The 23,528-nt window shown below is 38.0% G+C and overlaps 1 protein-coding gene across 2 annotated transcripts in view; it reads right to left on the reverse strand.

The window, feature by feature from the left end:
* The window catches only part of BID (BH3 interacting domain death agonist), a 45,823-nt gene extending 23,023 nt beyond the window's left edge, over positions 1 to 22,800 (reverse strand). Inside the window, exon 1 of one of the 2 annotated variants that reach the window (XM_051961764.1) lies at positions 22,162 to 22,787. The gene's annotated coding sequence lies outside the window, so the exon portion shown is untranslated. Of the gene's footprint in view, positions 1 to 22,161 lie in introns of both variants that reach the window. The other variant, XM_051961763.1, reaches the window with a different exon arrangement.
* Between the last annotated feature and the right edge of the window lie 728 nt (positions 22,801 to 23,528).

Consider the following 23,528-nt stretch of genomic DNA (forward strand, 5'->3'; position numbering starts at 1 on the left):
ATGTATACATATACATATAATATTGTTTTTCAGTCATTTCAGTCATATCTGACTCTCTATGACCCCCATTTTGGTTTTTCTTGGCAAAGATCCTGGAACGGCCTGCCATTTCCTCCTCCAACTCATTTTGCAGATTAGGAACTGAGACAAACAGGGTGAAGTGATTTGCTCAGGATCACATAGCTAGTGTCTGAGGCCAGATTTGAACTTGAAAGATGTTTTCTTGACTTCAGCAGTCCTAGCATTCTAGCCCCTAAACTACCTAACTGTTCTGTTTATATGTAAGTCATTTATTTTATATATATAATGTATGTATCTATCTATTTAGATCACCTACTATGTTAGGCACTGTGCTAAGAGTTGGGAATACAAAAAGACACAAAAGAAAGTCCTTGCTTACAAGGAGCTTATAATTTAGTTATATATAACACTCCATCTCCTAACTCCATGTTTGTTTCTGCACTAGTTATCTCCCAGACCTGGAATATATTTTCACCTCCCTTGCATTATTAAAGAGTTCCCTTTTCCCTCCAGAACTCTGCTCAAGTGACATTTCTATGAAGCTTTTACTGATTTCCTCAGTGCTATAGTGCTCCCCACTGCAAAACTGACCTTGTATTTATTTTGCACATGTGCACATGCAAACACTCACCCCCCCCCCAAGTAGGTACATGTTATCTTTTCCAATAACATGTAAACTCCACGAGGGAAGAGACTTCATTTTTGTCACTGTAAACCCAGCATTTAGCACAGTTCCTAGAACATAGAAGGTGCTTAATAAATGTTTGTTGAATGATTGATTAATGACCCAGCAAAGGAGATGAGAAAGAACAATCAGTTAAGTACAAGGAAAGCCGAGGGAAGAGTACTGCATGAAAGTTGAGGGAGGAAGAGATCTCATCAGAGGTTAAATAGAAAAGTTTCCGTCTATACCAAAATATTCAGAGTAACTTTTTTTTTTTTTTAGTGGTAGCAAAGAACTGAAAATAATTATCTATCAATGTGCAAATGGCTCAACAAACTATGGTACATGAGAATAAGGGAAGATTATTGAACGATAAGAAATGATTAATACTGCACTTAGATGATTAATGATATTTAAAGTGTTCTTTATTATGAACTTAAATATAAAAATGAGGATTTTAATAAATAAAAACCAGAAGATTGTGAACTTGTTACATATAATTTTTGAAGTATGTTAAATTTAACACAGAAGTAATAAAATGTGCTATTTTATCCTTCTGCTATTTTATGTATTTTTAGTGTTTCATTGATGCTCTTTTGTTTTTGTCAAGTAATTCTCCTCCCACAACAACAATCCTCCTTTGTAACAAGTCTAGTCAAGTAAAATAAATCCATGTATTAACCATATCTGTAAATATATATCCAGTCTATCATCTCTTTTGCCAAGAGGTAGTAGGAAGGATGTATTGGTGATTCCTCCCTCCCCCAAGAATTTAGTATTCTCCCCTCCTTCAAATAGTTTTATAAATTTTATTTCAGATATCACTAAGCTTATTGTTCAATGTTCTCAAAACTCTCTCACTTGCAACATAGACCTCCTCTATAGCTATTTAGTCTCATTTTGCAGCTCTTCCTAATTTTTTTGTTTTCTTTAGTGTCGTTTCTACTTCCTCATATAGTTCATTGGGAACCATGATATGAGTCCAAATGTGAAAGCTCCCTTTGTCATTCTTGGAGAAAATAGTTTGTTATAAGAATTTTAATTTTAATAGATCTTTTCTATTTTCTTACCTTTTTGTTTTACTTCCAGCTTCATGCTTAAATTCTGTCTAGATTACCTAGCTTAATAGGTAAGTATTGTATAAATGGGTTTTGTACCTCTATTGTTTCATGAGGTTCTACTGCTAATAATCTTTTACTAGCCTCCTCTATAAGATTTTTTTTTTTTTTTTTTAACAAACAAGTTTATATTCTAAACCACTCTTAACTCTACTGAGCAAAAAGATAAGACAACTGTTGGCTGAAGTAGTTTTAACCTGTTGCTTTTTTTTTTTTTAATGGCAACTGATTTACAGTAGTTAACCTTCCTGAAGAAATGATGATAATTTGCAAAATTGTGCTGAGTAATTTACAAATATTATCTCATTTGATTTGAAGAAATAGAACCACACAGGATTAATGGTCATTTTGTAGTTTGGTTTTTTTCCTTAAAGAATTCACCACTTAGTAGCCAACAAACTGACGAGTCTATGGGTGGGTACTAAGCAAATGGGCCATTTTCCAAAAATTGGAAATAGTCTGGTGAGATTGTACTGGTAAAGGAACAATAGCAAAAAATTCTAGATGAAGAACAAGCTAGAAAGAAGATTTTATTTGAATTGTAGAATGCAAGGCTCATAGAAGAAGATCCAGCATTAGTCAATAAATAGTTCATTTGAAATGAAGGGTTAGACCAGATCAAGGTGGCCCATTCCCTCTGCTACAAGCTCCCTTCCCTGCCATGGCTACTTCTGTATATATTACTTATGTATGCAAATTGTCTCTCCCAATAGAATATAAATTCTTTGACAGCACAGGAGGCCACATAGTACAACAGAAAGGGAATAGAATTTGGAATCAGAGGACCCGAGTTCTAATCCTGACTCTTACTGCCTGTGTGATTTTGAACAAATCATTTTTCTTGGTACCTCAGTTTCCTCATTTGTGAAATGAAGGTGCTATACACTTGATGTCTTTCCCAGCTTTAAATCTATGGATGTGTGAGAAAGTGTTTTACTTTTGTCTTTGTACACTCGGTGTTTAGCATAATATCTACCCTAGTACCTGCTTAATAAAGTTCGATTAAATGATTGATCAATTACGTGCATTGATCCCCATGGTCTGTCCTTGTGTGCTTCTTCCTTCATATACTTTGGTCCCATGTTCTTTCTATGTGCTCTTCAGAGAAGTGCTTCTGTCCCCTGACTAGCCTTCACAGAGAGAAACAGCCCTTCTAACTGCTAGCTAACTGCCCCCTGCCTCCTATAGGCCGGCAAGCCCAAGGGTCCTGAGAACAACGGCATCCCCAGACCATGAGAACTACTTCCCTGGGGCTTGTGGCCATCATCCTGTGGGAAAAGGGATCCCATCATTCCTATACCATCATGCCCTGAGACGACAAACCAATGGCCACTGACAAGACAGCCTCTGGTAGAGAGGAACACATGTAGAACATGGCAGGGTAACTCATGTCTCCAGTAGTTCAGGCCCATAAGGTGCTTTCTCTTCCTATGGTGTCCTAACTTCTCAGTAGTCTACCAGGAAAGTCACTCATTTATTCTTCTTGAGATTACTCTTTTTATCAGCTCAGCTCCCAATCCTGAATCCATGGAGGGTTCTCCTCTCTGCTCCCCAGGACCATCCATTTTAAAGATGTGTCCTGCCTCGAATGTTTCTCAGATTCACAACTGAACATTTCAAAGATCATAAAACTTATTGTCAATTTTGACCCCAGTCAATGACCAGCTACTTTTTTTTTTTTGGTCCCCTCTCTTTTTCTACTTATCAAAAGTCCATTTTTCCTGCAAAATCCAGCTGATGTGTCCCTCTCCTCAATTAAGCATTCACCAGTACTCTTTCACCTACCATTTTCACGTTACTTGGCGGAACGTTCTCACGCTTTTCATAAAGGATAACAGATTGTAGATGTATCTTTGTATTTCATTTACACATTAACCTTTTGTTATCTATTTCAGTAATCATATCAAATAATGTTGGGGTCAGGAGAGCCACTTCTCTCACTATATCACAATATAGTGATATATCCTCCATGAATTTGTAGATATAAAGAATTTCCTTGCATGGTCTTTTCAGATAATGATAATATTATGCTATCTTAAGCAAATTTTGTATTGAAGGTTTTTGTTATATAAGATCAAAACCTTTAAGTTGATTTTAAAATAAAACTGAAAAATATTTTTAACTTTCTAAAATTTAAAAATAACAGGAAAAAAACTCAGGAATAAAAACTTTCTGATGATAATAATAGCCTGACATTTCTGTAAGAGGAAACTTTTTACACTTTCTGAGGGTGGTTTTAGAAATTCTTGCAGAATATGGGAAATTTGTGTATTCGTGAGGAAGAAGGCATTTTCAAAACAGAAAAAGGTTTATTTATTACTCAGAGGAAGTGTTTCAGAGTACAATCAAGGTCAAGGGGCAGTTAAGTGGTGCAGTGGATAGAGCACCAGCCCTGAAATCAGGAGGATCTAAGTTCAAATCTGATCTCAGATACTTAATTAACACTTCCTAGCTGTGTGACCCTGGGCAAGTCACTTAACCCCAATTACCTCAAGGGAAAAAAAAAAAAAAGGTCAAGAGAAAAACTTCCTGAATTATGCCTGTTTGTTTCTTTCCTTCCCTTCTCTTTTCTAATCAAAGCTCCCATTCATTGACATTACACCTGCTGGGTATGTTTGACTTGACAATCTGGAAAATTTGTATAAAAATTTTTGGCCCTCCCTTTGTACTAGAAGTGGTCAGAATTTTTTTTTTTCTTTTATGAGGTATTTATAGTACCTTATAAAATTTGAGTTAAATATTTGGTCATAGGCTATATGTAGGTCAATGTTAAGTAAAAATACTTCTGGGTTATTTGCTGGCCTTTGAGTATTTCCTGTAATTTTCATAAAAGTTCCCCCTTTTTCCCCCAAATTCCCATTCCTTTCTTTCTTTTTTGGCAAGGCATTTGGGGTTAGGTAACTTGGCCAGGGTCACACAGCTAGTAAGTGTTAAGTCTCTGAGGCTAGATTTGAACTCAGGACCTTCTGATTTTCTGATTTAATTTCTTATTCTGAACTGCGATATAAGGAAACTGTGATTGGAAAAATCTTGATGTGGAAGGGATGACTAATATCAAAATGATTAAGAGATTTAATCCTCCCATTATTACTTCATGAATCCACTCTTGGTGATACCTTTGGGAAAAAGATCTGGGCAAGGATACTTTTTGGAGTCCCAGACTACTCCAGGAGATCTCCTTCTAGCTTTTTTCCCATCAAGATAAGCTCATCCTTGCCAGAGTTTAAAATCAAGTTAGGGAAACTGGATGAACCTATCTAAAATAGAAGTTATTAATGAGTGTCATCAAAAGCTTTGAAAGAATGGACAAATCATCAGACTGAAAAACTGATCCAGTAGTTCTAACTGCTTATTCTTAGGGAAGTTATTAACTTTTCATTATCTCAATTTCCTCATTTGTGAAGGAGGTTGATTGGATTAGATCCCTCAAGGTCTATGACTAAAGAAAATCTCCTGTATATTTCTAGAGAAATAGAGTGAAGAGATCAATGATACTTAAGCTGGGAGGAGTCCATGATACTTGCACTGGGAAGACTCCTTGCACCAGGACCAATTATAACCTTTATATAAATCTTCCAGAGAGAAGATTAGTTTCTCCTGTTTAAATTCTCCTAACTGGTCTCCAGGCTGCAAATATCTCTATATTCTAGTCAATTCTTCACACAGCTGCCAAACTGATTTTCTTTAAGCATAGATTTGTTATTCCTCTACTAAATAAACTCCAGAGGTTCCTGAATGCCTCTAGGAAAAAAAAAAACTCTTGTTTAGCTTTTAAAGCTCTTTACAAACTGATTTCAACCTCCCTGCCATCATATGCTACAATCCAATCCTTTTTTCTGTTCTTCACGTATGACTTCATTGCCTTTACACTGGTCATTCCTCATGCCTGGAATACACACAATCCCTAGACTTTGACACCCTACCCCCCAACCACCATTCTTCTTTTTCTCCAAGATGTGGCTTAATTAAGTACCATGTTCAACCAGATTTTCCTGATCTTTTTAAATTTCTATATTTCTTTATTATTTTAAATTTCTTTAACTATGCTATATTCATTCATTCATTTATTTTCAAAGTTGGATTGACTTTACTAGGCAGACTGGTTCAAGTCAAGAGACCCCACCAGGGATTTAATCTCTTTCAGGGCAGAATAGGTACAGGAAGCCCTGCCTCTTCATCTTCATGCAGGGGGTACATCCACAGATCAACCCCAATTATGTCCTTGGATGTAGGGCTAGGGTATAACTAGGCTTCTAGCTAGAAGGAAAATTGTTGTTTCAGGCTTCTTTCACACTCTTCTTCACTCTTCTGGTTAACAAAGAGATCTGACAGTGACAGCAAAATTATGTGATAGTCAGCTATAACAGATTTGGCTCTTTTCAACAATATGGTGGTCCAGGACAATTCTAATAGATGGAAAATGCCATCTGCACCCAGAGAGAAAACTAGAGAGAGACTGAATACTGATTGAAGTATACTATTTTCACTTAAAAAAAAATGCTTGTGGTTTTTCCCTTTTGGTCTGATTTTTCTTGCACAACATGAAAAATATGGAAATATGTTTTTAAAAATTGTAGATGTATAACCTGTATCAAATTGTTAACTGTTTTGGGAAGAGGGGAGATAAGGGAAGTAGGAAGAAAATGAATGTTGAACACTATCTTTACATGTAATTGGAAAAATAAAAAACTACTGAGAAAACAAAGAGGTCTAAATTATCTTCAGAACTGTGGTCCCTAGAAAACTGGGTTTTTGGGGGGAGTTCTAGCTGAGGAGATCTGTTCCTGCTGTCGCTGTTTCCCGGCAGACCAAAGTCTCTCCTTTTGCAGAAAGCAGACAGAGGATACAGGAGAATCTTATCTTTACCTTCTCCTCTAGTCCACAATGAGAAAGTCACTTCTCTTGACCCAGATGTTCTTATGGTTTGGAGAGTACACTGACCACAAAGTGCTATCCCAGACAGTCTTTACTTCATGCAAGTTGTCATCGGGGGTCCCTAAAACCACCAATCAGAGAGCTCCATGTGCTCCCCCAACATCTCCTATGCTGCATGTTTCCACTGGGGCCTGAAACATGCTGGGAAGAAGGACCTTCTGGGTCTAGGAGGTTGTGGCCAACCAGATCAAGAGTGTGGAAGGCCTTGAATACCTGGCTATTGAGTTTTTACTGTCCCATCATGCATCAGGGAGCTAGTGAAGTTTCTTGAGGAGGATAATAACAGGGTATATATAATCTGTGCTTTAGGAAGATTGGGATTTAATGGGAAGCTATTTGGATAGGAAGGGATACCCATTCTGCATATATAAACCTCTGTTGTTCTTGAGTTGTTTCATTGTTTTCTTGGCAAAGATACTAAAGTAGGTTGTCATTTTCTTCTCCAGTTCATTTTACATAAGAGGAACTGAGAAAAACAGGGTTGAGTGACTTGCCCAAGATTACACAGCTAGTAAGTATGTAAGATTGGATTTGAACGAAGGTCCTCCTGATTCCAGAGCTGGTACTTATCCACTGTGCCATTTAACAGTTTGTTGTAACTCTATTTCTTCCTTAGTCTTGGGAAGTTTACAGATGAGTTTTTATTTTTGTTCTTTAATTTTTCTTTTCCCCGGTTACATGTAAAATAACATAATTTTTGGTTATATGTGTACATTCATTTTTTACTTATTTCCATATGAATCACATTGGAAGAGAAAAATGAGGACAAAAGGGAAAAATCATGAGAAAAAAACAAAACAGAAGAAAAAAGAAGTGAACATAAAATATATTTATTTATGTTCAGTCTCCATAGTTCTCACTCTGAATGCAGATGGCGTTCCCACCCAGTTTACTGAGAATATCTTGGATCACTGAATCAACAAGGAAAAACAACTCTGTCATAGTTGATCGTTGCACAATCTTGCTATTGCTACCAGTTTTTCTTAAATGGTCATATACGGGAATCGTGGATGAGGACATGGAAGAAGGCGTATAATCTCTCAAAGGTTGGCGAGTCAGGTGGTTTTACTCAGAGGCAGCCCTGTCTCCTGCTATGTCTCATTGTTGTTGCTGAGCAGGAGTGGGACAGGGGAGTGACTTGGGGAGCAGTCAACCATAGGGTGGTCTGAATTGCTATCCTCCCTCACTAACCACAAGCATCTTACACACCTGGATTAGATGAAATTGGCTGATGATGGTCTGCCAACTTTGCCTTTCTATTCCTAAATGCAGCTGACTAAACCACTTGGTGGGTACATAGGAACTTTGGGGTATGCATGTCAACCAATGACTCCATTCATTGCACCACCTAGATGTGTGATTTTTTATTAAATCTGTATTTTTTTTTTATCTGTAATTTTTATTGAAATTTTGATGTTTGGGAGTGGTGGATAGAGCACCAGCCCTGAAGTCAGGAGGACCTGAGTTCAAATCTAGCCTCAGACACTTAACACTTCCAGACCCTGGGCAATTGCCTTAGCCAAAAAAAAAAAAAAAAAAAAAGAAAAGAAATTTTGATGTTCCATGATTTAGAGTCCTCTGCTTGGACTTAGGCTAAATTGTCTTGCACTCTCATCTCTCTGTCCCCAACAAGAACAAGGTAGGGCAATGGATTGAGAGCCAGGCCTAGAGTCAGGAAGATCTGAGTTCAAAATTTGTCTCAGACATTTACTAACTGTGTTAGCCTGGGCAAGTCATTTAACCTCTCTGTCTATCTCAGTTTTTCAACTTTAAAACAAAGATAAACAAAAATGGCACCGACCTTGTGGAATTGTAAAGATCAAGTGATATAATATGTGTAAAGTGTTTAGCACATAGTAGGCACTATATAAATGTGGATCCCCTTTCCTTCCCCTTCCTTTTATGACTTTCCTAACATAATTATGTTATGCACCCCACACCCTCCCACACAAGATTTCACAAAAACAACTGGGAGAGATACATGCTTGAGAGGCAACCCCAGAACCTTTTTTCCCATGGAACATCTAGGGGCATAAACTACCGAGGTGTCTGGGCTAGTTTAAGAGAAAATCTCTACGGGTGTTATCATATTAGACAACAATTCATAATTATATAATGTTTTAAGGGTTTCCTATGTGGAATATCGTCGCAGAGAAACTCACAGGTGGGAGCACCAACATTTTGAAACCATCATGAAGGTTTCTAAACATCAGCTATAATTTAATTTATATAGGAAAGATTTACTCAGCAACTAACAATCCTGATACAATAAACTATCTTCCTCTTTCACTCAGTCTCCTTCGTCTTTCTCCAGAGCACATATGGGTTTCATAAATCACCAGCTTCTTTCTGGGTTTCTATTCTCATCTGTTTTATACTAGATTCTTATGACAGTGTACTGGTGGAAATTCCCATTCTTACTCAGACCACACAGCTGTATTGCCAGTGTAGCGGAATAGGCTCACAGAGGAGTTTATAGAAGTAAAAGCTGACAAGGACAAAATCTAATCAAAACTTGTTTCTTACAAATGAAGAAACAAAGATGCAGAGATTTGAAGTGATTGTGCAAAGTCAACTAGGTAGATCACATTTAGAGTACTGTGTACCCCATTTGAGGAAGGATGCTAGAGTGTTTTTATTGTTGGAAAGCAGTGAGGAAGATGAGAGATTTGGTAATTATGTTAGATGAAGATTATACAAAGGAAATGAGGATGCTTAGGATGGAAAAGAGAAGACTTGGGGGGGGCAGGATAGCTGTGTTATATTTAAAGAGCTTTTTTATGTGGAAAGGGAGTAAGACTTGTTTTGCTTGGACATAGAGAGCAAAAATAAAGAGAGGAAGCTACAGCAAAAAAAAATTGGGCTAGAGGTAAGGAAAAAAACAAACAACCCAGCTATCTCATCAGTGCCATGGGTTCAATTATAATTTTTATGCAAATAATTTCAAGACTAAAACATAGCCTTTAACTTTCTCTTGAGCTCTACTCCTTTATCACTCATAGCCTATTGGACATCCCTACTTTGATGCACTTCAAAAGTTTAAAACAAAATCCAGTATATTTCCTCTTAAATCCATACTTCCCTTCCTAACTTTCCTATTTCAGATGAGAGCATGACCAACCTTCCACTTGATCAATTTAATAATCCTGGAGCCATAGTGAACAATTCTGCTTTCATATCAATTTCCATTTTTGTTTCTTTTCAGCACCTATATGAATATCACCTTCATTTAGGTCCTCATCATCCTCTCCTTAATTAATCTCTGTAACTAATCTCTCTCCCTCCAATCTATCATCCTCAGAGCTGCCCAAATTAAGCACAAGCTCAATTCTCTGATCAAGACACATCGGTGATTACTTATTGCTTCTAGGATAATATATAAATGCCTCAGTCTTTTAAAGCCTTTTACAATCTGCTCTAGCCTACCATTCTAGACTTATACTTCTTCAGTCTCTAGAGAATTGGCTCTTCATGTATATCATCCATCTCCCCCCTCAGGGGCTTTACAAAGACTATCTTTCATTTCTAAAGTGTATGCATACCTTTGATTCTGCTGTCTTTTAGAATCCTCGCTTTCTTCAAAGCTCTGCTCAGATACCATCTCTTCCTAAACAAGGTATTTTCTGTTTGCTCTTACCTCTCCTGAAATTATGTTATATATACTATGTAGGTTCTTTATATTTACTTATTTGTGAATATTTGGAATTCCCCCTCCAGCAGGACTGTCTCACTTGCCTTTGTATCTCTAGCCCATTCTTTCTTCTTATTAATTCTCCATAGTTTGGCTTCTGAATTCATCTTCAATGGACATTTTTCTCTCCAAATGACCAATGATTTCTTAATTGCCGAATCTCAATCTTCATTCTTCCCAACATTTTTGCAGCCTTTGATTCTGTTTATGACTCTTCATTTTGATACTTTCTAGATTTTTTTTGACATTTCTCTCTCCTGATTTCCCCCTTACCTTTTTGATTCCTCTTTCTTTAGTATATATAGAGTCATACTTAAAAAGAAAAACACCCTGTCAAAAATGGAGAAGAAGAGAGTCCCCAATAGATAAATAAGCAGAGAATATAAATACTTAGTTTTTGAAAGAAGAAAGCCAAGGTTAGCTGCTGGAGCTACAGTAGCCATGACCCATTGCTACTGTGGCATTGTTAGCTACAGTATGAGAGTTTACCTTGCACCTGTCCAGGTCTTTGTCGTTGTCATTGACTCTTAAGCCCCAAATACTGGTGTCCCAGATTTTCTAGTTGCCAAACTCAGCCCTGATGCAGACTGGCTTTGTGGGCACGGGATGCATGACAGAGGCTATCAAAACAGGCATCATTATGTCAGGAAGAGTGGAAGTTATCACTGTAACAGTCAATGCTCTGTCATAGTACAGTCTATGACATTTTCCCAATTTGAGTCATAAGACAACTAATTCCCACACTGGAATGGTGAAAAATTGCTCCATAATCCTCTTTGTCACAAAGTTACACACCCTGATTCTGGCTAAAGCTTCCCCTATTCCCACCAAGTAGCGTGTCCTGTTTCAATGTCTGCTGATTTCTCATGTTTGAGTACTTGCTCATCCCTAAATCTAGGGAAATGCTGAGAGTGAGTACCTTGAAAAAAACAAAACTCTTTTATCTGTCTGTGGGATCTGAGAGGAAGCATCAGCAGCCAATAATCAACATCTATACAGCAACATGAATGAATTGATGAATGAAGCATTTACTAAGAGCATATAGTAATGTGTAAAGAACTGTATTAAGAACTGACTATTCAAATGGAAAATTAAGACATCACATTCTAAAGGTATAACTTGTGTTTACATTTTCTGAGGCTCTGGTAGAAGGTGTCATCAAGCTCAGAATGCCAAGGAGCTGAGTCTAACAAACTGCCAGCCAAAAACCTCAATTTTACAAAGTAACCACATAATGGAGTAGAAGTATAACATAGCTGAGCTTGCCCCAAAACCACTCCACACAGATATACAAATCAAATCTTGATGGGAAAATCTAAGGGAAAAATCAAAATGAGGAAGCTTTCCAACCCTAGTCAGCATAAAAGTATGGATAAGAAATGGGTGGGTAAAATTTAATCATGGAATGTCTGTGTAAAGTATTCCTGCATGGGAACTAAATGAGGGCCTGCCCACAGTTATGTACTATGATAGATCAAAAAAACTATTATAGTGGCAGGGATGATGCTCAGATCCATAATCTTGAAGAGAATGACTCCAAAACATCTATAGCCAAATCTCAAAGAAATAATAGTGTGAGCAGAGACTCGACTAGAATTCTTAGAAAAATAAAACAAAGATTTTTAAAAAGGACTTAAATTTTAAAAATATAAATAAAAATTTTATTTATAAATAAACATATTTTAAAAGAGTAAATTTTTAAATAAAATTTTAATAAGTTTCTTAAACATTCATAAATGAAATAAGCATGTTAGAAAATTTGGAGCAGAAAGGAAAACTATGAAAGGAAAAAAAGGAAGAAGAATTAATGGTTTATACAACGGTTCTGTACAAGAGGTTCAGAACTTGGCCCAAACATCTAACACCTTGAAAATTAGAATGGACCAAAGAGAAGATAATGATTCCATGGGACAAGAAATATTAAAACTAAGACTGAAGAAAGTAGGAGAAAATGTAAAGTACTTCATCTCAAAAATAGCTGACTTGGGAAACAGATCAAGAAGAAAGAACCAGACTACCTGAAAACCACTGCTCTCCTAAAAAAAGAAACTGGTCACTATATTTCAAGAAATCTTCAAAGAAAACTGCCCATATTTATTAGAACCAAAAGGCACAGTAAAAATAGAAAGAATTTACCAGTCATAACCTAAATGAAACCTCAAAAATAAAAAACTCCCACAAACATTATAAGCAAAATTCAGAACTTCCAGGTTAAAAAGTAAATAAATACCACCAGAAAGGTAGCCAGAAAGAAAGAATTCAGATACCAAAGAACTATCGTCAGGATCACACACTATTTTGGAGGGATCATTATAAAGCAACAAAAAAGCTTAAAATGGGGTATTACCCAAAGCAAAAGATACAGACTTAAAAACAAAAATAAACTGACTAATCCTACACAAGACAAAATGGATTTTTAACAAAATAAATTTTCAAATATTGTTAGTAAAAATAAATAAATAAAAATGCCAAAGTTCAAACAAAAGGGTTATGAGAAACATAAAAATATAAAAACAATCATAAAGAACTAAACAAGGATTGATGGCTTATATTTTAATATGGGGAGATGACACACGTGTCCCCGCTAAATCTGATCATTTTCAGGGGTTATAGAGAGATTCTAATTAGACAAAAGGCCTAAAGTCTTGATAATCTTAAAAGAAGACTAGAAAGAGAGAAAAAGGTGAATGTACTTAGGCATGGGGAAAGGGAAAGGAAGATCAGGGAAAATGATCTCACACAATTGGAGTGTACAGATGTAGACAGGTCTCCTACATGAGGAAGGGGTAGGGGCAATGATTGAACCTCACTCTTGTCTGAACTGGTCAAAAGAAGGGTGAACACACACCCACACATGCTCAGTTGGTACAGAAATCCACTCCACTGAAAAGGGAAAGAGGACATAAGAGGAAGAAAGAATGGAGAATTCAGGAAGGTAGATTAAGGGAGGAATTAGTTCTAAACAAACCAAACTCTAAGGATGTACAAAAGTATTTAGCATAGAATACCTCATTTCATGCTTAGCTATATGGATATTTTCTCTTCCCTCCATTAGATTGAAGACTCATTGTCATTATTCTTTGACAAAATGGCAGCACCAGAGTTGGAAGGGACCTTAGAGGCCATCTATGGCAGATATATCAAACACACAACCACAACAGTCCTGAGTGCTGGCTGAACCAGATTAAAATGTAATTGGAAGGTATTTAACAAAAAGAGTAAAAATGCAATGAAATATAAGTAATGTTAATATGTGTTTTTAAAAGTCAACATAGGCCCACAAGGGCTTAGCATTGCCCATTACTTTTTGAATTTGACACCACAGATCCAAGGTATGACCACCCCACACCTGAAAAAGAAACTTTTTTGCAGCATACTCAAGAAGTAGTGATTTAGCCTTGGCTTTGAAGGCTTTCAGTAAAGAGAAACTCATAACCACTTCCTAACACATCCTATTTTACTTCTGATTAGCTGTAATTGTTTAAAAAAAAAAGTTTTGCCCAACTGGAGTTAATTCTGATTCCCTTTAATTTACTCCTCTTATTTCTGTCCCCTTGAACAGACTAAAATGATAACTAAACCCCTCTTTCATTAATTTTACATTATCACCATAACATGGCAGGCACAATACTAAGTTCTGGAGTTACAAAAATAAAAATGCAATCATTCCTGTCCATCAAGTAGTAGGGAAATAATGGGAACAAGATATGTGACTAAAATATATTAAAAATAAATCAAAGTAATTTGGAGGGGCAGGACAGGAATCAGAGTAAGCCCTGCATAGGAGGAAAATGTGATATGTGAAGGCAATTAGAGATTCTATGAGACAGAGGTGAGGATGAAGAACAGAAAGCCCAGTGAGTAGGATGGGTAAAAGGAATAATAGTAAGCAGGCCCATTTGGCTGGAACATAGGGTACATGAAAGAAAATAAAACGGTAAGCCTGAAAAAGTAGGCTTTTAAGTACCAAATGAGTTTTTGTTTTATACAGAAGGCAAACAGAAGCCACCAGCAGTTTCCAAGCAGGAGAGTGATACAATCAAATATGTGTTATAGGAATATCAGTTCAGCAGCGTTAAAATCTATATTTTAAGGACAGCAACAGGAGACCATTAACAGTACTGCTTGTGGATATAACTAGCAGGTTCCCCCAATCTTGTTTTTTCAAGCCTAATCAGCCCCACTTACTTCAAGCAATGATTATATAAAGTGATCTGAAGATCCTACATCATCCCTCTTCTTTAATCTCCAGCCTGCTTTTCCTAAAGTGTGATGTCCAGAACCAAACCCAACTCTACAGATGTGGTCTGAGCAGGGCAGAATGCAGTGGAAGATCACTTCTCTTGCTTCAGACAGTTCTTCAACACTTGGATGCATGTATAATTCCACAAATAGGGAGATTCCCTCCATCAGCGCAGAACAAAACTTACCCATCCCTTCTCATCTGGTGTGATTCTCAGGGTGGTCTTCCATAAACTCATCACAGTGAATCTAGCCTATGGCCAGCCAGGGTTTTTCTGTTTCACCTGATAATCCCTGGGGCTCTCTGTTATCTCATTACATGATCAACCCACCTCCCAACGGATAACCATAGGTCCTATCAATGAGTAGTCCTATCAATGGGAAGTGACTATGAGAGGCAATTTCCACAGGTGGAAGGAACCTCAGCCGCCATATACTCCAAACCATTTCAAATAAGAATCCCCTCTAAAACACGTTTGTTTGAAGACCTTCAGTCAGGAAAAATGGAGACCTTCCTTCTCCTTCCCTCGCCCACTTAGCCTATCAGTTATCAAGTTTTGTCAATCTCACCCCTTCATCATCTCTGACCTCTGGAGCCCTTTTCTATTTATTCTTGTCACCACCTAAGACCACTCATTCATCACCTCTTATCTGGCTCTTTACAGTATGTCCCTATCTCACTCCCTCCTTTCCTCCCTCCCTCCCTCTCTCTCTGTCCCTCTGTCTCATTCCCCTTCTCTTCATCATCCATACATTTGCCAAATTACTTTTCCCAAAGCTCAAATCTGGCAGTGTCACTTTGCTCCTTTACACGGGATTTCTCAAATCCTAAAATGTTCTTTTCTCACTCCCTCCTTTGGGGAACCCTCATCATTCAAGCCTCAAATGCCATCTCTTATTTGAGTTCCCACTAATCAGCACTCTCCTCCTCAAGTGTGTGTATACGTGTGTGTGTTTACTTACTAGTGTGCATATTGTTGCCTTCTAGTAGAGTACAAGAGGGACTATGTTCATTTTTGTCTCTGTATCTATCATCCCCATTCTTTTAGCTTGAAGCTATCCTATCTACTGGACTAAACCCACCTGCCTACAAATATACTCATATCTCTTTTATTCTTAAAAACCTTCATTTCATCTGCTCATCTTCACTAGCTATTTTCCTAAATCCTTCCTTTCCTTAGCTTAAATTCTTAAAGAACTTCATCTGCACTAGGCACTTCCAATTCCTCTCCTCTCACTGTTATAAAATTTTTCATTGATATTTTGTTTCTTACATCCCCCAGCATCCCATGCATCTTCTCTCTTCCACTAGAGAGCCATCCCATATGACAAATAGTATTTTTTTTATGAGAAGGGGAAAAGTCAATACAATTGAGCTTCAATGAGAAAGTCTGAAAACATGTACAATGTGTAATACCTGTGGATCTCCTACCTCTATGAAGGTTAGGTTGGGATGTCTTCTTGTATCTCTTCATTTGATGTTCATAATTTTGTTACATTTACTTTTAATTTTTTGACATGTTATTCTCTCCATTTACATTGTATTTACTGTGCATTTATTGTTTTCTTGGCTCTGTTTATTTTTCTCTCAATCAGTTCATATAGATTTTTCTAAGCCTTTCTTCTATTACTTCTTCTATTCACACTATTATTCCATTACTTCCATGTACCATAGGCATCTATTTTATTTCTAATTCTTAGTTATCATAAATTTAATAAATAAAAATCTATAAATAAATACAGCTCTCTCTATATATATATGCACACACACATATAAAGCTATAAATAAAAGCTATAAATATTTTAGAGCATATGCTTTTTTTCTTATCAATGGTCTTCTTGGGGCATAAGACTCACAATGGAGTCTCTGGTTCAAAGTATATGGATATTTTAGTCACTTTATTTGCTTGATTCCAAATTGCTTTCTAAAATGGTGAACCATTTCACAGCTCCATTAACAGTGTATTAGCATGTACCCAACTGTCCAACTTCCTAGCTTCTGATTTGCATTTCTCTTATTACTAGTGATTTGGAGCATTTTTTCATGTGGTTTCTCCTTTCACTTCTAAGCCACTTGCTTAGTCTGATTAACGGTAACTACCTTTTGCAAAGTTACCAATGATCTAACAGTCTTTTCTCAAACCTGACGCTTCTCAACCTCTCTACAATTCTTTTGACAGTGTTAATCCTAATCTGTTCTCTCTAAGTTTACATGATATTGCTCATTCCTGGCACTTTTTTGCTTTTCATGTCTCCTTTGCTAGATTTTCATCCAGGTCATGCATATTGACTAATGTGAATACCCCAAAGTTACATCAGGGACCCTCTTCTCTTTTCTCTATTCGCTCTCTTGCTGATCCCATCAGTTCCTATGGGTTCAAATACTATCTCTTTAAATGATTCCAAATTTTGAAATCCAGCCCCTTTTCCCTCAGCTCCAGTCCCGTATCACCAAATGACTTTTGGGAATCCTGAACTGAATATTTTGCAGATATATCAAACCCAACATGTCCAAAAGAGAGTTCATTGTCTTTTCCCCTCAACCATCCCCTCTTTTCAAATTCCCTGTTACTGTAGAGGACATCACCATCTTCTCATTTATTTCATCCAATCAGTTACCAAATCTTGTCCTTTCTATCATCACAACATCCTTCCTCTGTCCAGCAATTAGCACTGTGCCCAACACATAGTAGACGCTTAAGAAATGTTTACTGAAGATTTCTGATGGAAAGTGAGAGATGATTCAGAGAGAGAAGTATATGAATGTGGATCAAATCATAATATTTTCATTTTGTTGTTGTTTGCTTGTTTTTTTCTTTCTCATGTTTTTTCCCCTTTTGATAGGAGTTTTCTTGTGCAATATGATGAATATGGAAATATGCACATATTTAATTTATATTGGATTGCTTGATGTCTTGTGGAGGGGGCAGAGGAGAAGAAAAAAACTTAGAACACAAGATTTTGCAAAGATAAATGTTGAAAACTATTTTTGAATATATTTGGAAAAATAAAATACTATTTTAAAAAAAGAAATGTTTATTAAATGTCCCTCTCTTTCATATAGTTAACACATTAGTACAAGGTCTCATCACCTTTTGTCTGAATAGATTTCTAATTGACCTCCCTGCTTCATATTTCTTCCTACTTCAAACTATTGCCAAAGTGTTTTTTTTTTGTTTGTTGTTGTTGTTGTTTGTTTTTTTTTTTGAGGCAGTCATGGGTAAGTGACTTGCCTAGGATGACATAACTACTAAGTATCTGAGGTTGAATTTGAACTCGGGTCTGCTTGCCAGTGCTCTATCCATTGTGCCATCTACTTGCTTCTCAAAGTGATTTTCCTAAAGTCTGACGATGGTCTTCCATTACTCAACAAACTTTCCAGTTTTCCTATACTTTACTTCCCTTCACAGACTACAATTCAGTTTCACTGTCCTATTTGCTATTCTCACATGACATGATGGTCTCTCTTGGCACTAAGTGACCCTCCATGCTTGGGAAATTATGCTGTTTTATCTGTTTCCTACATTCCCTGGATTCCTTCAAGATTTATTTTATATCTACCTTCTGCAGGAAGCCTTTCCTGTCCCCAATCCCTTTAATAGTGCCTTTCCTCTGAGATTACTTTCCTTAGTATATATTTTGTAGGTATATAGCTACTTATATGTTGTCTCTTCCATTAAAATGGGAGCCCCTTGAGAACAAGGGATGCTTTTGCCTTTCTTTGCATCCTCAGTGCTTAGCCCAGTGCCTGGTATCCATCAGTGTCCAACTCGTCATGACCCCACGGACCACAGCACGCCAATGCTATCCATGGGGTCTCCTTGCAAAGTTATCAGTGGTTTGGCATTTCTTTATCCCAGTTCACAGCAAGAGCTTGTTGAATGACAATCTCCAGCGCCTAACACAGTAGCTGACATATAACAGATCTTGATAAATGCATGCTGAATTTAAATGAATTGGGAGAGCTAGCTTAGTACAGCACATAGAGAACCAGCCTCAGGGCTGGAAACATCCAAGCTGAAGTTTTGGTTCTGATGCACATGTGGACACATCTTAACCTTTCAGTGTCTCAGGCCACTCTAAAACCACTGGGTGCTGTAAAGGTGAGGTCAGTGTTAATTAGAGGTAGTTCCTATACTAATAGAATCAGACACCCAGAATTAAAACAGATTAAACTAGCATTCTGCTATCATTTCTGCATAGTTCTGATTGTTTGGAACTTTTTCCTCACATTACACTGACTTCAGCTTCTCTAAATATCTGACTACTCTTCCTAGTTTTTTAGAGGTCATGAAGAGCAAAGTATTCACAATTCTTCAAATATTTCAAGACAATTATCCCTTTTAAATCTAGGAATGTCATTGAAGCTCAGAACCTCACTGAGATGGGGGAAACTCTATACCTGTCACTTATCGCATCCACCTTAACTCTTCTTTTCCTGTGTCCAAGCTAAATTTCCTCAGTTCCTTCATCTGCCATGACTTCAAGGCCTCTCACCATCCCAGGTACCACTCTGTGAATGCTCTCCTAGTTTATCAATGTCATTTCATGAACTGTGGAGCCCACAACCCAAAGCAATATGGTCTGACTAGGACAGAGAAGAAAGGTACTTCTTTCTGTTGTGATGGACGTGTTTTGACAAAGCATCCACAACTGCCTCAGGTTTTGGGGGCTCCACCTCATATCATAATTTGCAGTTAGTGAACTTGCAGTTCACTTCCAAACAAAGTGTTGCTAGCTACACTTCCTCAATCTTGAACTTGTAAGGTGATCCAAATTACTAATAAAAATGTAAATTAGTCCTGGGCTTCCAGCCAGGTTGACCTAAATATGGTTTGGGTAAACCATTCTTGGGTTTACCATAATTAGACCTGATTGTGTAAGTTCTGATAATAGTTCACATTCACATAAACCTTTGCACTTTATATACATACCTCCTCTGATATTCATAACTTGATGATGTAAGTCTCAAAGGCTTTGCCAAAGAGGAAGTAGGCTCAAAGGCCTTAAGTGACTTGTTCAGGGTTCTAGAAAATTATTAGAGGCGAGGTTGAAATGGTCTCTAAGTAAGCTGGGACCCACTTTCTCCTGCCCCAATCAGTGGCCATTCTTCTTTCCAAGGAGCACTAGATCTCATGCTATATCATCTCCTCCAGCAAATTGTCTGCTGGAGCATTCTCACTGTTTGTTTTTTAGTAATTTTCAATCTTTCACTGACTGCTGGTTCCTTCCCTATTGCTTTTCCTAAAAAATAAAACCACTGGACAGCTAGGAGGTAGCCCAGTGGATAGAGCACCAGCCCTGAAGTCAGGAGTTCCTGAGTTCAAATCTGGTCGCAGACACTTAACACTTCTGGTTGTGTGACCCCTGGGCAAAGCATTTAACCCCAATTGCCTCAGCAAGTAAATAAAAGTTTTAAAAATACCGTAAGTGGTGATAATATCAGATAGAGTCAGTTATCATCTTTATGCAGATGACTCTCAGATTCACTTATCTAGCCCTAATTCTCTCCAGACCTCCAGTCTTGCATCACCACCTGTTTACTGAATATCTAGCAAATAAAAATCCTTTAGAAAAACAAACTCAGCATATCCAAAACAGAAGTGATTCTCTTTTCCTCTAAAATCTTCTCCCTTCCAAATTACCCAGTTACTCATCCTTGTCTCCTGACTTGCATTCACTCCAAATATCTGTCCTCATTTCTACTTTCACAACATCTCTCATAGGTATCTCCTTCTTTCCTCTGGCACAGTCTGGTAGCTGTAACTGGTGCTGACTCACATCACCCTCCCTCCTCCGCCCAGATTTCAGTAGACTGCCTTCCACAAGTCTCTCTCCACTCCAGTTCATCTTCCATGCAATTGCCAAAGTGAATTTCCTGAAGCACAGGAGTGACCTTGTGACACCCCTGCTAAATAAATTCTAGCGGTTTCCTGATTACTTCCAGGATCAAATACAGTCTTTTCAAAACCCTTTACAAATGATCCAGTCATTCTGAAAAGCAATTTGGAACTCTGCCCAAAGGGCTATAAAACTGCTATAAAATCCAAAAGTCTCCCTTCTGGGTTTATGTCTCAAAGAGATCACAAAAGAGAGGAAAGGACCTACATGTGCAAAAATGTTTGTGGCAGTTCTTTTTGTGGTACCAAGGAATTGGAAATTGAGTGGACACTCATCAACTGGGGAATGGTTGACTAAGTTATGATATATCAATGTAATGGAATATTATTGTTTTATAAGAAACGATAAGCAGGCTGATTTCAGAAGTCTGGAAAGACTTACATGAACTGATTCTGAGTGAAGTTAGCAAAACCAGGAGAACATTATACATGAAATCAGCAAGATTATATGATGACCAACTATCACAGACTTAGTGCTTCTTGACAATATTGTGACCCAAGACAATTCCTATAGACTTGAGATGGAAAATGCCATCCGCATAAAGAGACAGAACTATGGAGACTGACAGTGCATCAAAGAATAATATTTTCACCTTTTTTTTTTTTTTGCAAAGCATAATATTTTCACCTTTTTTTTGCTCTTTATTTCTCATTTTTTCCTCCTTTTGGTCTGATTTTTCTTGTACAAGGTGGCATATCTGGAAAAATGTTTAAAAGTATTTTGCACATATAATCCTTATCAGATTGCCTACCCTGTTGGGGAGGGAGAAAAACTGGAACACAAAATCTCATAAAAATGAATACTGGAAACTATCTTTACATGTAATTGGAAAACTATAAACTATTACTGAGGGGGGAGGGAGGGAGTCAATTCTTCACGACCTGATCTCTTTCTATCCTTCCAGATTTCTTATACTTTCTTTCACCTAATCTACGATCCAATAAACTCGGTTGTTCCTAGCAGCTCCTGACTCCATTCATTCCTTGGCACTGTCTCCCATGTCTTAAATGATGATCTTCCTCCTGTCTCCTGGCTTTTTTGGGAAGCATACATCCCAGCTTCTCCAAAGTCTTTCCCCTCCCCCTCCTTTATCCCCATGACTGCTTTCTCTCTCGTTTACCTTCCATTTATACTGTTATGTATGTACGTAGTTGTTTGCGCGTCGTCTCCCTTTATACTGTGAGTTTCTCGAGGACTTGGCCACTATTTTTGCCTTTCTTTGGATCCCCGGCGCTTAGCCCAGCGCCTGTCAAACAGTAGGAGTTTAATCAATGCTTGCTGACTGCCGATCACCCTCGGTAGGCTAAACGTAGAAGTGGGATGTAGGGCCCGAGGGTTCGGGCCACCAGAGCGCGGGAAACCGACTGTCAGACGCGAACCTCTGTGGGACGGGACTGGCGTGGATGCGGAGGCTAAAGCTCGGCGCCCACCTCGGCGCCCGCCGTCTCTCCCTCCCCGGTCCCATCCTCCACCTCCGGGGCAAGCGTTGGGGAGACCCATAGATAAGGCCCGCGGAGCCCGAGCGCGCCGGGAGCAGGAGCTCCTTCCTGGGCTGGCTCCCCGAGATTCCCCAGGGAAAGGATACTCACCGGCTCTCCGTCCGATGCCCGGGGACAAGGGAGCTAATGGGGACGCAGGCGAGAGGTACTTCTGAATGGCTAAAGTAGCAGCCAGCGCTTCGCGGAAGTTCCCCTTTCTTTCATTCTTCCTTCTTCCTTCATCCAACCCTAGACCCCTCCCACTAGGCCAGCCCCCCAACTCGCACTTAAAGGAGAAAGAACTTGGATTCCGAGAAAAGACCCTTCAATAACTTCCCCAATGAAACCTCATTTTTCCAGAGGAGGATCCCAGGAAGCACGGGTTACACAATGCGTCTATGGTTGATGCGCGTTCTTCAAGGGACTCTCAGAATGACTGGAGTCACTGAGTTGGGACAGATTTCAGAAGTCATTCAATTGCCTGTAATTAAGCGAGAGGTTTATGAGCAAGGCTGTAAGCTAGCACCCTGAGCATAACAAGGCCAAAACGAGTCTCAGTCCTCAGAGATCACATTTTTCTGACCCATCACTACTCCAGTGTCATTCTTGGATAGAGGTACCTCCGAAGTCAGCCTGTTGCAACAGCGATCAACTCTAATTGTTTTTTGAAGTCTCCAATGTTTTACCAAGGAGGAAGGACCCATACTAGTGGACACCAATCTTAAAAAAAAAAAAAAAAAAAAAAAAAGAGGCAAAACTCATTTAAAAAATAAATGTAATGAACGGATGCTAAGCGAAGTGAGCAGAACCAGGAGATCTTTATACACGACAACGACAAGATTATAGGATGATCAATTCTGATGGACGTGGCTCTCTTCAACAATGAGTTCCACTTGTTCAGTGATGAAAAGAGCCAGCTACACCCAGAGAGAAAACTGTGGGAACTGAGTGTGGCTCACAACATAGCATTCTCACTCTTTTTGTTGTTGCTTGCTTGCATTTTATTTTGCTTTTTTTTTTTTTTTTTTTTTTTTTTTTTTTACTGGTTTGATTTGATTTTCCTTGTGCAGCACAATAATTGTATAAATATGTATGCATACATTAGATTCAACATATATTTCTACCATGTTTAACATATATTGGACTACTTGCCATCTAGGGGAGGATGTGGGGGAAACAAGGGAAAATTGGAACACAAGGTTTTGCAAGGGTTAATGTTAAAGAATTGTCCACGCATAAGTTTTGAAAAATAAAAAGCTTTAATAAAAAAAAAATGTAAGTGCAAACTGGAAGTCAGATTTCTTTAGTTGCCATTTTATACAACCTGTCAATGAGCAACTTAATATTGTTACTCTCCTTTTTGCTATTTGTGTAATTGGCAATTACTTAAACCTTTGTAGAGAGGTTTAAAGAGAGAGCTGGACTTGCAGGTCACTAAAGTCCCTTTTAAGTTTAAATCCTAGGCTTCTAAGACGCAC

Source organism: Antechinus flavipes, chromosome 5, assembly GCF_016432865.1.
Source record: "Antechinus flavipes isolate AdamAnt ecotype Samford, QLD, Australia chromosome 5, AdamAnt_v2, whole genome shotgun sequence".
Lineage (NCBI taxonomy): Eukaryota > Metazoa > Chordata > Mammalia > Dasyuromorphia > Dasyuridae > Antechinus > Antechinus flavipes.